The sequence below is a fragment of the Bufo bufo genome, chromosome 10 (assembly GCF_905171765.1).
Source record: "Bufo bufo chromosome 10, aBufBuf1.1, whole genome shotgun sequence".
Taxonomy (NCBI): domain Eukaryota; kingdom Metazoa; phylum Chordata; class Amphibia; order Anura; family Bufonidae; genus Bufo; species Bufo bufo.
In genome coordinates, this window is record NC_053398.1 from 136,714,055 (window position 1) to 136,727,103 (window position 13,049).

The window sequence follows — 13,049 nt, forward strand, 5'->3', positions numbered from 1 at the left end:
TCTCAGTAGCTACCTATAGGTGACACCGAAGAGAAAATAGTTTACTTCTGGAAGAGAGCTAATGTGCATACCTTTTCCCAAGGAGCTTTGCCTGTAGGACTCCATGTTGTCTCAACAAGGAAAACAGTAGGAATTCAAAAAACACCCAACTGAGCGTCCCAGTACCTCCATGTATCCAACTGTCTACCTCCAGAAGTTTACGGAGATAGGCTGTCCAATTACTTTGACAGCTGTACAATGCCAGAGGCCCCTCCTGGATAGCTACTAAAGAGCCAATAGTCATGCAAGGTGATGGTATTCTATTACAGGGGTTGTCCGGATTTCACCCCTCTGCCCCCCTGATATGAGCATCGGAGCATTTTATGCTCCGATGCTTTCCCTTGACTTGCGCTGGATCATTCAAGGCAAGGGCTTATTTGTTTATGTTTTTAACGCTACTAGGTGGAGGCTTCCATCTAGCAGTGCTCCCGCTGACGTCACCGGCACTGATGGGCGGGCTGTAGTGCTGCCCTAGCCATTTTACAGGCTAGGGCAGCGCTAAAGCCCACCCATTAGTGCCGGTGATGTCACCAGGATCACTACTGGGCAGAACCCTCTTCCAAGCAGTCACTATGGAGAGCCTGATATGTCACCGGATCTCCTAAAAAAGCCTTTTCCCTGCGCGATTCAGCGCACGGCAAAGGAGAGCATTGGAGCATGAAATGCTCCTATGCTCATATTAGGGGGGCTGCCTGGGTGAAAACGGGGGGGGGGGGGGGGGGGGGGTGTCTGGGTTCAGCTCTGAACCCGGACAACCCGTTTCCTATGCATATGCCATTAAAGTGGAAGGATGCAATTGGTATTACGGGGTATGATATCGCCCATTTGCCCTGAAGTGAGACATTCTGCAAGGAAATCAGTTGGTCTCTCTTGATACCAGGCCTTTCCCTGCAATATCTCCCCTGCTGTGCTTAGTGCATCACACTTCACATGATGAAGACTGTATTCCAGGGTCGAAATGCGTTGCACAATAAAAGGACTTCCTTGTTCTTCTCTGACCTTGGGACTACAAAGTTGCCATTTTTTTCCCTCTTTGATATCTTGTGGTATTTTGTTCCTCTGGAGACCCCCTGGGGTGTATTCGATGTACCTTGAGCCGCCACTTGTTTCTTGGACCACACATTCAAGCTTTCTACTCGATTCAGCGCTAATAATCTTCTACGGTTGATAGAATTTCTAACATTGTGAAAAGTCACCAATGTTAGAAGCAACAAAGAGCAATTATTTATTCGGATGCCACCGATGGGGAGAATTTCTATTTCTTTTGGACCCATTGAGGAGGATATTTGCACAATGTCGGCATATTTTATAGCACTGGGGACCATACATTATGGTTATAGCAGGATCCAGGTGGCAGCAACAGCTAATAATTTCATTCCTACTCGTTACAATGTGACAAAGGCAGAGGCCTATTACACAAGGGGAGGACTACAAGTCTCATCATCACCAGGGCATAAGAGGGCATGTTGTCTTAAAAGAAAGAAGAATTTGTATTATCTAGATCTATTGTTTGTGCCTGGGTCTATTAACAGTAAGAGTTCGTCTTGTGCAAAGTACATGAAGTACGGAGCGGGAATTAGATGTTCGGTGAATTTGAGTAAACAGCAGAAATTGAATTAAGTTAATATTTGTCTGATATTTCCATCTTAATGCGCTGTCAGCAAGTTCCCTTAATCATCAGCAAATGTGGCAGAAGAGGGAGAGGCGCTCATAGGGTAATAGTTTTTTAGTTAAATAGTTAAGGATAAAAATTAGTTGCGCTCACCTTTTCGTGTTTTGCAAACATAGGCACAACACTAGTGTAGGCGTGTGCTTAGACAGCGGTCGGTGCTGCCGGTATCGCTCGCTCCTCACTTGCGTAGTTGCCAGTCCTCCAGAGGAGCGATGACAGACAATACAGGAGTGTGGAGTAATTGTAATCGATACTTCTTGGCGCAATGACACGACCTCAAGTAGTTGGAGATAGTTCTTTATTGTTTATATATAGGTGTCACCTACAGGTGAAACTCGAAAAAATTTGAATATTGTGCAAAAGTCCATTTATTTCAGTAATGCAAATTAAAAGGAATTGCATTAATGCAGCCTAAAATTATTATTTTGTGGAAAGGTTCAATATTCTAGGCTCAAAGTGTTACACTCTAGTCAGCTAATTAATCCATACCCCCTGAGCAAAGGGGACCTGAGATTGTGACTTTGGGGTTTCATAAGCTGTAAGCCATAATCATCCAAATTATAACAAATAAAAAACGTGGGGGGTTCAGTCAGCACAACCCTGTATGCAGGTGCACATCGCTATGGCGAAATACACATACAAACGCAAAAACACAAATGTGATCGCACTCTGCAACCAGCACTCTGCCCTGGCTCTATGCTGGATGAGGCATTGGTGTACATTTTGGCCAAAGCATAATAAGCCACTCACCACGTCAAGGTCGCCTCTATGAGTGGTCACTAACACTAGTACCTACCTGTTATGGGCCATGATAGCCACACAAAGTCCAGGGAGCGCAGGCACAGCATGCACACCAGGCATACTCTGCTTTTAACCCCATCGGGTGCCGTGACAGCTTTCATCGAATCCAGGGATGCAAGTACCAACATGCATGCTGAGTCCACTATTTACTTCTCCTGGAGCCAAATGGCTACTGGTAGGCGCTGTAAAAGCAGACTCAGTTTTATACTGACTTTAAAACCAGCCTCCAGGACAGACTAACTGGTCAGGTGTGCATGACTGCATGGAGATCGTCACGCCTCCAATATATACTACAAAGAAAAAATGTGGGGGGTTCAGTCAGCACAACCCTATATGTACGTGCACATCACTATGGCGAAATACATATACAAACGCAAAAACACTAATGCAATAGCCCTCTGCAACCAGCACTCTGCCCTGCCTCTATGCTGGATGTTGAATGAGGCATTGGTGTACATTTTGGCCAAAGCGTAATAAGCCACTCACCACGTCAAGGTCGCCTCTATGGAGTGGTCCCTAACAGGCTGTGCCTGCGCTCCCTGGACTTTGTGTGGCTATCATGGCCCATAACAGGTAGGTACTAGTGTTAGGGACCACTCATAGAGGCGACCTTGACGTGGTGAGTGGCTTATTACGCTTTGGCCAAAATGTACACCAATGCCTCATTCAACATCCAGCATAGAGGCAGGGCAGAGTGCTGGTTGCAGAGTACTATTGCATTTGTGTTTTTGCGTTTGTATGTGTATTTCGCCATAGCGATGTGCACCTGCATACAGGGTTGTGCTGACTGAATCCCCCACATTTTTTCTTTGTAGTATATATTGGAGGCCTGGCGATCTCCATGCAGTCATGCACACCTGACCAGTTAGTCTGCCCTGGAGGCTGGTTTTAAAGTCAGTATAAAACTGAGTCTGCTTTTACAGCACCTACCAGTAGCCATTTGGCTCCAGGAGAAGTATATAGTGGGCTCAGCATGCATGTTGGTACTTGCATCCCTGGATCCGATGAAAGCTGTCACGGCACCAGACGGGGTTAAAAGCAGAGTATGCCTGGCGTGCATGCTGTACCTGCGCTCCCTGGACTTTGTGTGGCTATCATGGCCCATAACAGGTAGGTACTAGTATAACAAATAAAGGCTTGAAATATCTCACTTTGCCTGTAATGAGTCTCATATATTAATTTCACCTTTTAAGTTGCATTACAGAAATAAATGAACTTTGCACGATATTCTAATTTTTCGAGTTTCACCTGTATGTATAAACAATCAAGAACTATCTCCAACTACTTGAGGTCGTGTCATTGCGCCAAGAAGTATCGAAAACGGTGGACCACAATTACTCCACGCTCCTGTATTGTTTTAATCATCAGGGCAGAGAACTTGTTGCTTGACAAATAGGAGGAAGGGCTGGCCTATAATTTATTACCCCTTATACATGTAGCGCCAACATATAATATGGTGTTGTACACAGACCTAATCATCCCCGTATCAGACCACAAACTCATAGGAATGCAATTAAAGGGGTTGATCGTATGTCCTATTATAGCATACAGGATATCATGGGATGGTCTTCCACTCTTGGGACTGTTTGAAGGGGCCGCGGCGTCTGCTCTGTACTATTAGCAGTGGCTGCTCCTGGTATTGCAGCTCATCCCATTGACTTTAATGGGACGGGGCTGTAGCCACTTGAAATAACAGACACAGCCGCTACTAAAAGTACGACGTTGCGCCTGGTAAAGAATAAAGGGGATGAAGTGCCATGGACCTTTCAAACAGTTGATGGCCAAGGGTGCCGAGAGTCAGACCAATGCCAATCTAATATAGTTGGCCTGTTCTGAGAATACTTCTGCCATGTAATACTGCTACATCTGATGTAGTGAAATGTGCAGTGCCAGCAGAAATAACCACTGATAGATAAAGACTGCCAGCCATCAGAGGAACCGTCTCAGAAAAGGGGGTTCTTTGGGGGTTTAGCAATCAAAGGGACCATTGTACACCCAGGAGAGCAGAAAGAGAACATACAAAACTATCATATAATGCGTACACAGTGTTGCCATTCAGTATCCAAATAATACGGCCGTTCAGTGCCTACACAATGCTGTTATTCAGTGGCTGAATAATATTGTCATATAATACCTTCATATAGTATCCAAATAATACTACCATATAACATGTAAATAATACCACCATGCAATGCATAAATAATACTTTCATGCCATATCCACATAATACTACCGTATGATGTCCAATAATTCCACCACGTAATGCCCAAATAATACCTTCTTACTATGTTCACATGCACTGCCATATAATTCCTCAATAGTAAATGGGTAAATGGTGAAGTTCCTGGTGGTATAAGGCAGTTAGAGGACTTAATGTTAAAGTCCCTGGTGGTCTAGCACAGTGAGGGGTTTAATAGTAATGTCCCTGGTGGTTTTGGGCACTGAGGGGCATTAACGGTAAAATCTCCAAAGGGTTTAGAGCAGTGTGTGTGTGTGTGGGGGGGGGGGGGGGTAATGGTAATGTCCATGGTGGTCTAGGGCAGTGAGAAGGATTAACAGTAAAGTCCCTGGTGGCCTATGGCAGTAAGGGGGTTAATGATAGAGTCCCTGGTGGTCTAGGGCAGTAAGGGGGTTGATGATAAAGTCCCTGGTAGTCTAGGGCAGTAAGGTGGCTAATGGTAATGTTCCTGGTGGTATAGGACAGTGAGAAGGATTAACAGTAAAGTACCTGGTGGTTTATGGCAGTAAGTGGGTTAATGATAAAGTCCCTGGTGGTCTAGAGCAGTGAGATGTATGAACGGTAAAGTCCCTGGTGGCCTATGGCAGTAAGGGGGTTAATGATAGAGTCCCTGGTGGTCTAGGGCAGTTAGGGAGCTAATGGTAATGTTCCTGGTGGTCTAGGGCAGTGAGAAGGATTAACTGTAAAGTCCCTGGTGGTTTATGGCACTAAGTGGGTTAATGATAAAGTCCCTGGTGGTCTAGGGCAGTGAGATGGATTAACGGAAAAGTCCCAGGAGATCTAGGGCAATGAGGGAGTGAATGGTAATGTCCCCGGTGGTCTAGGCTAGTGAAAGGGATTAAAGGTAAAGTTCCTGGTTGTCTAGGGCAGTGATCCAGGGTAGTGATAGACTACATACCCGACATTCAGTTTTCTCCAAGGAGTCCAGCACAGGAGCCCTGGACAACTGCCCAGCTTGCCACCCACCACCCACTGTCCCTGTTTATGATTACAGTGCAATGTCATAGAGAACGTCATACAGACATTAAAACCATCGACTGATTTCCAGTTTTCTGTTGACAAATCCTCCAAGATCGCTTGACACAACGTTTTTTATATTCCACTCATAAAACTGCAAGCAGTACATAGCGCAGTGCCTCTGACACAGAATTACATGGGGTCTTGCCTTTGGCACTAAGAAGAATCACTCGGGAACCTTGGAAATCAATTCACAGAAAACTAAAGCAGGATCTGACTCAGCAAGCAGAAATCCCCAAACATTATTATTCCTATCAAGTGCAGTATGATAACCCCCGGCTCGGCTACGCTGTTAGCGGCTGATATATTGTCCTCTCGCCAGTGGGTGAAATGAGAAAGAAGAAAAACTTTACTTTGAGCTGAAGATGAAGACAAGATGCCCGGCTCTGTAGGTAGCACGTTCCAGGCAATGGCCGACCTCTCTTGCCATTGTGCATGTTCATGACGAGACCCACACATCTAGAAATTAAAAGGGACCACGGAGTGAAATTCTGTGCCAGTCTTTGCATATTTATGGCGTGCACAGTATTTCGGTAGGTTTTGTCTACAGTGTGATGTACTGCGGCCCGTATTCTGGTGATGACCTGGCCTGTTTTCTGACTAATGGTGATATTGAGCAAGGAAACCAGCAGGGCAGTTTTAACCCTTTGGCCAGCCCCACCGCCCGATAATCTTCTACAGAGATTGCCATCAAAGTGCCCGTCAAAGATGCTCCTCGGAGTGCCGGCCACAGACTCCACAATACTTCAGATGCCATGAGGTGGGTGCCTACCACAGGGAACCTATCATAGAGATGTCCCACAGGGTGTCACCACAGTTCATACACAAGTGTCCAGTATGGCCAATGCTTTTATATTTTTTCATTAGAAGAATGCTCTGAGAATAATTTGATCCCCATAATGATGTAAACCCCAGCAATCATCTGTAAGAAGATCTAGCAGCAAGTGCTAAATTCCCCTGCAGTGCCACCACAGGGGGAAAGACGCATTGCACAGTTCCTATGGAGGTGAATAGGCTGTCCATACAATGCATGGACGTGCTAGGTCCTCCAGAGAGAAAGATGCTCTTGTATCCATTCTTAGTCCTAAATCCATTCATGTGACGAAGTAAAGGGTACCAGCCAAACGTATCACTAGCTCTGTCTACTTGTGGGATTTTTATGCCAAATGAAGAGGAAGGTTAGCTTCTTAGTACAAGAGGGGAACCTAAAAGAGGGTGGAATATGCAGGCAAGCGAACAAAGTCATGGACCTTTCCATTTCCAAGGTCCCTTTTTCATTTATTTTTAAAAAAATTTGCTAAATTTAGATGACTTTTGCCATGCAAGAGGGGAACCTAACAGATGGTGGAATAGGCAGGCAAGCAAACAAAGTCATTGGACCTTTCCACTTCATCCACCAAATTAATTTTGCTGGAGAATAGGAGACAGAATAGGAGTTGGAAATTTGATTGGAGTCAGAGTTAACAGAATTACTGTGTCAGGTGTGAACTAATAGCAGCTAGTTGTCAGACGGGCCTCGTCTCATCATCTGGATGTGGAAGGAATTCATGCAACACATGATAATTAAGGCTCAGGGACATGGCTAGCACCTTTTGCCCGATGCATCATGTCCCTTGCCATCATTACATTCAATCGTATTGGCATCTTTCTTCTCTGATAATGCTCCAGGGTTCCCCAAGTCCTTCAAAGCCTCTCAAGACCACCGTCAGATGGCCATAATGTGGTCCCAACACCAAGGTACCCTGGAGTCTACTGAACCCAATGCATGGACGCGCTGGGTCCTCCAGAGAGAGAGATCCTCTTGCATCCATTCTTAGTCCTAAATCCATTCATATGACAAAGCGAAGGGTACCAGCCAAACGTATCACTAGCTCTGTCTACTTTTTTGTGGATTTTTATGCCAAATTAAGAGGAATGTTAGCTGCTTGGTACAAGAGGGGAACCTACAAGATGGTGGAATACGGTATATGGGCAAGCAAACAAAGTCATGGACCTTTCCATTCTAAGGTCCCTTTTTCATTTATTTTTACATCTTTTTTGGCTAAATTTAGATGACCTTTGCCATGCTTTGATATATGGGCGATGGGTTGAGTGTCATCTACTTCATTCAGAAGTTGACTTCATGAGAGCCAAGGTCTCGCTGGAAAAGACGGATGCAGTTGCACAACATTTCCATTGCCATCTATGGGGAGAAAAAGCAAGTCTAATTAAAACATATATATAATTATTAATATATATATATTACAAATATTCTTACAGTTTTGCTCTAAACTACCGGAGCGTGCAACATAGTGTCCACTAGAACTGCCATGTTGCTTCTAAGCTGTACTCCCAATATACCAGTATTACAACTAATCACCTGCACAAATCCCTCCCAAGCCATGCTTCCTAAAATTACCGCTACTCCATAATCTCACTCCCTGTGCACTGAACGGAGCATTAAAAAATCGGAGCGGAACATGAAAAAAAATGTCAGCGTTATTTCTGCCTCGTAAACAAGCTCCTCTCCTATGTTCCAGGTATTAATAATGCACATTATACTGCAACTTGAATTCCGTCTGAACTACTAGGAGATCAGGTGACAATTCAACCCAATTATCTATAATAATTCAGAGCCTGGCACCCTGGCATAGAGCGTTCTGTGCACCCCGGGTCCAAAAGCATGCTCATTTTGTAGAAGTTCCATGAATTTCTTAATGAGCCGAGCAACGAGATGAGATTGACATCGAGATTGGATTTCAGAACGACCCCATAGGAGAGGAAATGCAATAGAAAAAAATCCTCACGTTTAGCCGCCGCTCTGTTTACGGAACGTGATCCCTTCTGAGCGAGCCGAGATATTAATAATTAAAGATTTATTAGTGGTGACTGAAATTATATTTCACTGTCCCCGAAGTTCATTCTGCTGGAGATAATTCAATTCGGAAATCATAGATTGACAGAATAGAAGTCGGAGAATTGGATCGGGCGTCAGAGTTAACAGAATTACTGTGTCAGGTGTGAACTAATAGCAGCTAGTTGTCAGGCGGGCCTCATCTCATCATCTGGATGTGGAAGGATTTCATGCACCACATGATAATTAAGGCTCAGGGACATGACTAGCACCTTTTGCTCGGTGCCTCAGGTCCATTGCCATCATCGCATTCAATAAATTGGCATCTTTCCCCTCTGATAATGCCCCAGGGTTCCCCAAGCATCTTCAGAGTCCTTCAAAGCCTCTCGAGACCACTTTCAGGTGGCAATAATGTGGTCCCAAAACCAAGGTACCCTGGTGTCTGCTGAACCCAACTTAGACCACCCACCGCTTCCCAGGTACCTGCTGGACTTTACTTCTTGGCGCCTCTCAACACACAGGAAATTAACACTCAGCCAATCACTGGCCACAGCAATGATCGGCCTCAGCCGGTGATTGGCTGAGCACTCATTTCCTGTGTGCCAGGAAGTAAAGACCAATGGGAACCCAAGGAGATCTAAGTTTGGTTCATTAGACCACCGAGTACTTTGGTGTTGTGACCACACTATGGTCATTTGAAATTGAGTACATTTCCCCCACCTTACATATTACCCAGTGGATAGGGGGTAACTTTGAAAGTCAGATTTCTTCAAAAACAGTGCCACACGTGTCCACAGGTTGTGTGTGGTATTGCAGCTCAGCCTTATTTAACAGTACTTCATGGGACCAGATATATCCACTAGACAGAGGTGGTGCTCTTTCTATCTAAAAAAAAACAACCATGTTTTTCTAATCCTGTGCAACCCCTTTAAGAGGTAGGCCATTTGCTATTGATTACATTAGGTCCATCTGGAGTTGGCGGTCAGCTGAACCGCTCACCAACGCCTCTCCCCTAGAAATAGCGTCTTGCAAACTTCAACCGTTAATTAAACATGAATGGTACAGGATGCATCATGTCTTCTGGCAACGTTCACTGTTATCACGCTTCAACGTCTCTTCGGGGCTTGGATTACAGGTCCAGAGCTTCAGGACGGTGTCTGGCATCTACCAAGAGGAAGCAAAAATGTAGAGCGTTAGAGAGAGAGAGAAAGAAAAAATCAATCCCAGTGTGAGGTTAATTACCAGAGACACATCTGAATACTGGCTGCTCAGAGCGCTGCGAACGGTGGAATCTGTAATGTCTCCAGTGAGGTGCTGTCAACGTCGCAAACATGTCTGCGTCTAGAGCCAACAGATGGATGCTGTTCCGGATAGAAAGGGTCAAAAATATATTTAGGTAAAATGTATAAATTTTTTTTGTTTCTTTTTGAATTGCTCCCTGTCGAGAGAGATAAAAATATAGAAAATCAAAGTGAAGTGCAGAATTTTCTCGCCCGGCACTAGCATTTGGGGAATTAAATGACATTTTATAACATCTCGAGCCTCATAAAAGGTTCATAGAGCTCGCTCTCGGTTATTCTGCCGCAGAGAAATATGGTTCAACTAGAGGCGACTTTAAAAACTTCTTTGACACCGAGCTGAGGGTTTATGAAGTCTTGAAATTCATATTTACTGTCTCCCCCCTAATAAGGAATATGACAAGGGGCCGCTCGGAGAGTCTTAGTCCTGGAGATGGGCAAGAGCTGACAGATGTCGTCCTATTTATCCGCCTTCACAGGAAAATATTTGTCTTAAAAATTGTCCTAAGTGGAAGGCTGAGGGTGGATAAATCTCCAGTGTTTCTGCTACAACGTGTAAGACTGATGTGATGACATTCATCGTAAATTTCCACATTGGGTTGAAACAAAATGCTTTCTCCTTCCAGGAGAGAAAAATAAAATTTGACGCAGTCGTTATTACGAGCTTTCCCTCGTTTCTCTTACTGTTGTAAAAAAAAAAAGCCAAATCAAAGGAAAATGCAGAACTTCTTGGTTATTTTCTAGGTTTAGGCTTGGTTTGACCAGCCATGCTGCATTCATTAAATCTACTTTCCACCGTGTTAGCCCTTTATGTCTTTAAAGGGTTGATGTTAGTTCATCTTACATTAAGGTTTATGAGAACCATCTTCTACCATATTGGCCCTTTGTGTCTTTTTAGGGTTGGAGTTGGTTAATTGTTAGCAAACATTCATGAGATCCACCTTCCAACATGTTGGCCATTTGTATCTTTTCAGGGTTGGAGCTGGTTAATCTTGACAAACCATTCATGAGAACCATCTTCTACCATGTTGGCCGTTTGTGTCTTTAAAGAGTTGGAGCTTGTTAATCTTGAGCAAACATTCCAGGAGGTCCACATTCTACAATGTGGATACTTTCTATCTTTACAGGGTTGAAGCTGGTTAATCTTGAGAAACCATATATGAAATCCTTCTTCCACCATGTTGGGCATATGTGTCTTTACAGGGTTGGAGCTGGTTAATCTTGAGCAAACATTCATGAGCTCGGTCTTGCACATTGGTTGATGTTAGTTTTTTTTACAAGTTCATAAGATCCACCTTGTACCATGTTGATACGTTTGACCATGGCCACGTTGGTGCTACTTAAAGGGGTTTTCTGGGATCAGGACAGTGATGGCCTGTGCTCAGGATAGGTTATCAATGTCAGATCAGTAGAGGTCAAACTTTGGCACCTTCGTTGCTCAGATGTTTGAAGAGACCACAGTGCAAATGCTATGACCTCCTCATTGTTTACAAAGGGTGATCCACCTGCACGCCATCCACCTAGTATTGGTGGTGCACTGTGTCGCAGCTCTGTCTTTTTTGCATGAGTGTGACAAAGTTGCATTATCCTGCACCATGTGCCAACAGGTAGATACGTGCCCGATGTAAACAATGAAGAGGCCACAAGACTCACACAAACTCCTCACCTTCATCAATCAGATGATCAGTGGGAATGCCAAGAGTGAGAATATGCCATAAATATCCTGATCCTGAAAAACAATTTTAATGTTAAGCAAGTGTTCAAGAGCTCCACCTTGCACCATGTTGACCTTTTGAATCATTTACGGGCAGGCACTCTTACAGGAGTTTTACACCTGATTACATCAGTCTCTATTTTCTGGTCCAGCTTGTTAGAGTGGAGAACCGCACACTATTAATGTGAACTGGTGCCAGCAAGGACTTCAATAAGTAATATAAAGTTGCAGGACTCAGAAGATTCATGCAATTTAGGTAGTTTATTTACAACTTTAGACAAAAAAAGTCCATGATCCAGTTACAGAAATTAATAAATTGTGAAGATTGAATAGCTACTCTCTTTGTTGCTGTATGACCAGATGTTTCGGTCTCTCTGGACCTTCTTCAGCGGTCTAGAGATCTGTGGCATGGAGATACAGGAGCATGGAGGGACCACAAAGTAGAGACCAGTGGGGGAGTGGTAAGCATCAGAATAGGAGGGGCAATGTTCCAAAAGGATGCAGGAGGATGACTTTTATAGTACTCTTATTTAGATCATCTATGGTAGTATTACTTGAGCATTTAGGGGGGCATTTATGAACAGATATACGCCACTTTTGTGGTGTATATCTGGCACAGATTCTGTTGCACGACCCCCTAAAAAAGGCATCACATGGGCAGGGAATCAGATGGGCCGGCAGGCTTGTCTCATACATCATTTTCTATGCCTGGTTTAGGTGTAAAAATTGGTCTAAATGTAAGACAGGTAGGAAGCTGTCTTAAATTTAGAAGCGGCAGTGGATACGGCAGCGCCTCTTCATAACTCCGGCAGATCCACCGGCGTCTAAAACACCAGTCTTAATAAATGTGCCCCTTAGTTCTGTTATTTAGACAACCCATGGTAGTAGTTGGGCAAATATAGTATTGTTATTTGACACACTATGGTAGTATTATCTGAGGACGATAATACTATTATTTAGACATTCTATGGTGGAATTGTCTGAACACTATAGTACTCTCATTTAGATACTCTATGGTAGTATTATTTGACACTTAGTTCTGCTATTTAGACACTCTATGACTACCATAACACTATTTTGGGGCTATTTAGTATTATTTGGGCATTATAGTACTATTATTTGACCATACCATGATACTATTATTTAGGCACTTTAATGCACATTGTGGTAACATTATTTGGAAACTGTGCAGCACTACAGTCCTGATCAAAAGTTTTAGACCACTTGAAAAATGGCAAAAAAATCATATTTTACATTGTTGGATCTTAATGAGGTTCCAAGTAGAGCTTCAACATGCAACAAGAAGAAATGAGAGTGAGACAAAACATTTTTTGAGCATTCAATTAATTGAAAATAACGATTAAACTGAAACAGGCTGTTTTTCAGCGAATCCAAATTTTAGGACCACATGCCATTAAAAGGTCAAATCTGTGCAA